Below are 5,407 nucleotides of genomic sequence, written 5' to 3'. Positions count from 1 at the left end.
CTCTTCCTCCTTCTTTTTCTTGTACTGGGAATTGAACCACTGCCTTTGTTCTAAGTGATATTTTCAACTCTTTTCTATTTTGTATTTTGAGACAGGATCTCATCCAGTCTGGGTTTGAACTTGAGATCTTCCTGCTTCAGTCTCTCACAGTACTGGGGCTATAGGTATGCATGTAACCATGCCTGGCTAGGAAATGTTTAATCATAAATATTGCACCTTACTTGACAAATGATGTGCCCCTAGAAAGAAAAAAGAGTTAAAAATCTGTTATTTGGCCAGGGGTATAGCTCTGTGGCATAAGCACCTGCCTAGAAAGTGCAAGGTCCTGAGTTCGATCCCTGGTGCTGCACAAAAAAAATGTGTTATTTGATTTAGAACAACATATATGGAACATCTACCAGCTGTTTCAGTAGTTCTTCAGCTCCTACAGTGGATGATTTTACTGTTAAAAATAAAGGATATTTTATAGGAAATACAAATTAATTAATTTTTTTTTTTTTGCAGAACCGGGGATTGAACTCAGGCCCTTGTGCCTGTCAGGGAAGGGCTTATTCCACTGAGCCCTCTCCCTGGCACCTTACAAATTAAAAATTTTACTAGTGACATTAATTAAGTAACTGAATGATAGGTACTTCACTGACTTCTTCAGCACATTCCTAAAGGAACAAAATGAGATGTAATTTATTTGATGGCATAGGAATAATTATTTCTACATAATTGTAGGAGAAAGTTAGAGGGAGTTAAATATTATAGCTCTATCAAATAAGAGTAAGAGATTAAGTGACTTATTAAGAATTAAATGAATTAGAATATTTATTGAAGGGCCCTGGAAAGAGCTCAGTGGTCTAAGCTTGATCCCCGGTACTGGATGCTGCACTAGGCCTGCACCATGCTGGTCACTGAAACCAGGTGTGGTGGCACACACCTGTAATCCCAGTGCTGGGGATGCTGAGACAAGAGGATCACTATGAGTCCAAGCTGCATAGTGAGACACTGTACCAAATCAATCAATCAATCAATCAATCATTTAAAAAAACACAGAATTTTTATTAGAAAATCTGTCAAAGTAATGGTATGACACAATATGGATTTTTGGAATACCTATTAACTTTATATTATTCAGACCATTTCTTATGCATAAGGAGTACAGGTAAGTGACCATACAAATGCAAAATAGATGTGGTAGATAATGCTGTAAAGTAAACATCCCACAGTCTTTGCTGGGACAATTGACAAGGCCTGAGACTCCCTTTTTAAGGTTGAGGCTTAAAAGCTGAGGAATTAGCTATGGCATTACTACAGAGATCTTGGTGTCCTTAGAGTGGCAGAGCTCTGGACCATGATCCCTATGTGTGGCTGCTCTTCAAGACACCTCTACCACTTAGCTCTTTCTAACAATAGAAAGCACACTAGGAATTAGTGATCTACAAGAATTTTAACACAACATTCATTCAACCTTCTTAAAATGCTTCTAACATGTTAATATTCATCAGTATCCTCTCAAGGCCTTGCTAAATTGCTAATCACAATACCAAACCCCATTTTTTGGTTCTATAGGTCTGTTGCAGGGTCTCAGATTTTGTATTTCTACTGCTGAGCCTACCTATCTGGGGATCAGTCCCCATTGTAAGGCCTCTCCTTTACAGAAAGAAGGTTTTCCCTGTTAAGTTATAAATAAAGCAATCAACAAGCTCTCAATGTGGTCCTGGCTTGATTTAAATTTGAATTTCCTGTGGAGTCACGACAAAGAATAGGGTAGAATAATTCATGCTTTTATGAATACTGTAAATATCAGTCACTCAAAACAATTTTGAGTCATGTGTATCATTTTCCCATGTTTTCTCCTGAATACTTTGATGTGCAGTTGCTATGAATTAACACTATTATTACAGCACTATTGGAAAACTTCTGTTCTTGAAAGTAATAGTTCTTTTATTTCAAAAGAAACAATACCTTATTTCACTAGATGCACTGCTATAAGACCCCTTGATAAATAAAAATACAATAACAAAGGTAATTAGTGTTAAGAAGAAACTGAATCCTAAACATGATTCCGTACACATCAGTAGTAGCCTTAGACTATAGAATGATGTTTTATACTTGGTAATTAGTATGAAACATCAAAGGAATGAAACAAAAACATCAAAATCTGGCTTTATGGGTAACTATGAAATTACCTTTAAAAAAATGAGAAGGATAAACATTAAAATTTCCAATTGGTGATAAACAAACTAGTGAATTCAAATATAAATACCATGAAGGAGAAATTCTGTCAAATATCTTCACTGTTGTATTCCAGAGTTTAAAGTATTATATAAGGCATAGTTCTTCCTTAATAGATACTTGTTAAATGAGTAGAAAAAGTTAATTTAGGCACTAGCTGGGTTATAGAAAGCTTTTATTGAGAATAAATTACTTGGTGGACCACTCAACTTTGCTGCAGCTCTGCAGAGATGTGACTGCCTCTCCCACCATCACCATAACCACAGCTCTGCTGAGCTGCTGCTGCCCGACCCACTGTAGTGGAGGCCTTGCTGAGCCCTACACTGCGCCCTCCCTCACCACTGAGAGATTCTTGTGAAGCCTCGACCTGCCCTCATCATCACTGGATATATCTTGAGTTGTAACCCTCCCCACCAAGGGTGGAAGCCACACTGAACCCACACAGTGGGAGCCTTGGTGAGCCTGCTCTGTGCTCCCACTGTCTTAGGAGCCTTGCTCACCCATCCTCCCACCCCAATGGCTGCAGAGTAAGGGGGAACATTGGGAGCTTTAAAAATGTCAAGAGAAAGGAGCAAAGGCTATCTTAAACCTCTAGCCCATTCAAAATAAGTCCAGGAGATAAAGAACTTGGAAGTCAGACATCTGAAATTTCTGAAAGGATAACAGCTGAAATAAAGAAACAATTCCATCAGGGTATGGAGAAAATCAGATCAGAAATAATGTCAGGTTAAAAAGAAATAACAGTCATGAAAAAGTTATTCAGCACATCTAAAGAAGACATAGATTAAAAACAGAGGGGAATAGGAAAGTAATGGGAGCAATGAATGAACAATACAGGAAGGAACTAGAATATTGATTTTAATGTTCCTTATGTGATGATTTGGTGACATAATGACTTAGCTTAGTACTTTCCAACATACCACCATGATATACACTTTATTCCAAGGATCTTACTCAGTATTAGTTTCTTAAAGTTAGAGACAATTATCCCTTGTTTGCTGTATCCTGATACCAATACATCCAGCTTACTAGCCTGTGGTGTATATGCACAAATTTATCTACTTCAATGTTTTTGAATTAAACCAACCTTTGGCTCACAGCAGAACAATGATTGGAACACTACAATGTAAGCTATTGAATGGGCTTTCAGGATGGTTTTAGCTGCTTGGTTTTGATATTTTCCATTTTCTATGCTTTACCCAAAGAGTTTAGAGACCTAGAAGTGTATAATAACTTCTATTATGTTTCATTTTTCACTGGTAAGCAACATTTAGAAATTTGGAATCCAGGATCTCCGCTTCTATATTTACAAAGGAGGACCACTACAGGGATCAACTTGAGAGACTGTTTGATGCTTCAATTATGTTTATTTTTCTTTTATATCAGGATTATTGATGCTTCAAGGAAGTAGCTCACATTCATTTTCAGCAATCTGAAATAAATGAAATAGTTATTAATCTCAATGCCATGGGTCTTTTTCTAGGTAAAATGTAAATTTTTATATTTTGATTATAGACATTGGCATAAACATATTTAATTTAAGGACTGGGAAATTTTCTGTTCAAGGAGACTTGAGTAGATGGAGGATGGAGTTTGCTGACAGGGCTTTTCCCTAAGGCAATCATGTGTAATCTTCAGGCAAACTTACTCTTTCTGAATTCACAGGTGAATTCAGGCTGCTTGCTTTGCTTTTGCTATGCAGAGATGATAGGGCTTACAGGTGGGGCATGAACTTTTAGGATTTTATTACATGACCACATTCAGAAGACATGTGGAAGCTTAGTAATAGAAAAATTACACAGCTTTCTAAAGACTTGGACAAAGTCTATCTTATATTGTACGCCCACAAATTCATGTACTATGATCTCTACCTTGATTAACATTTTACCTTTATAAGCCCAGTGGTTAGGTCCAAAATGCACAGTTGTAAAAAATGTTTGAATGTTTTGTAAAATGTTTTGATAATAAAGGACCCTTCATTACATTACATTACATTACATTACATTACATTACATTACATTACATTACATTACAGCTAACAAAGGATTTAAACTATTGCGTTGTTTGAGTCATAAGGACACATATATGTACTTCCAAGTGGAAACACCAAGAATTTCTACCAGCAAAAAATGTTGGTTTTTTTGTTTGTTTGTTTTTAGAAAGACTTTGATGTTTTATTAGAGCAAAATTTCAACAAAAAGTGGCTTTTATTTACAGAATTTAATGTGTACATGGACAGTCTTACACACTTAGACCCAAGGGAGAAAAACCATTCAGTCCGTTGATATATTTTCCTATCCTAGGTTTACATACAAAAAGTTTTTTTCATAAAAATCTTATTATAAATGACAAGCCCTCCCTTGCCCATCTCTCAAATATACAAAGATCTTCATAAATATACAATTTAAATTGGTTTAATCTTGAAGTGCAATCCAATGAGACTGAAAACTAAACATTTCAAGTCTTGTACCAAATAGTAAAATACTCGAAGGCCTTCTGGATCTTTCGACTGATTTACATCAAAAAGAGAACCTATCTTTGATGTCATAAAAGAAATATGTTTCATCTCCAATTACAATTTCAAGCTCCTGCTGGCCAACCCGGTCAGGGGGTGGCCACAAAGCATCGTCTTCTTTTGTAATTTCACTGTCATCAATAATTCTCTTCAGTTCTTCAATTACACTTTTGTGGACATATGCCTCTATTCTGATCAAAAACGATTACATAACATCTTTTTGGTAATTGCTATTGTTGGCATATCTAAGCTTCCCGTCCGGCCGAAACTCAAACTCTTAAAAACTCATGTCCGAACTTTTCCTTGTGCCCTACATAGTAGCACAGGTAGAAATCATTAGCCATAGACATTTTCGTTCCTTAGAAAGGTGCCTAAAGCCTAGCCAATGTGCCACCAGATGTTTGGAAGTCACAAAAAATGTTGGAGCAAATTAGGACTTAATGGAACTCAGTGAAAAAATTGTAACATTTTTGTTATGGAATGATGCATTTAAATAATCTCTAAATAATGGTTAACAATATCAACAGAATGGTTGTGTTATGGACACTTACTGTTTGTTTCATGTTAAGTTTCACTGTGATTCTTTTCTCTTCTTTACTTTCCAATAGGAGGGGAAGCTGCAACTCTAAACTGAGGAAATGGGAAAGGAAATAGGTAAAACCTGTAGCC

General features: G+C 36.2%; 1 pseudogene; it reads right to left on the bottom strand.

The window, feature by feature from the left end:
- Positions 1–4,599: 4,599 nt before the first annotated feature.
- Positions 4,600–5,088, bottom strand: LOC101572941 (annotated as a pseudogene).
- Positions 5,089–5,407: the final 319 nt, after the last annotated feature.

This window comes from Octodon degus, unplaced genomic scaffold (assembly GCF_000260255.1).
Source record: "Octodon degus isolate 3935 unplaced genomic scaffold, OctDeg1.0 scaffold00341, whole genome shotgun sequence".
NCBI lineage: Eukaryota > Metazoa > Chordata > Mammalia > Rodentia > Octodontidae > Octodon > Octodon degus.
The sequence above is the reverse complement of the archived record's forward strand: the minus strand, read 5'-3'. Positions and strand labels throughout refer to the sequence as shown.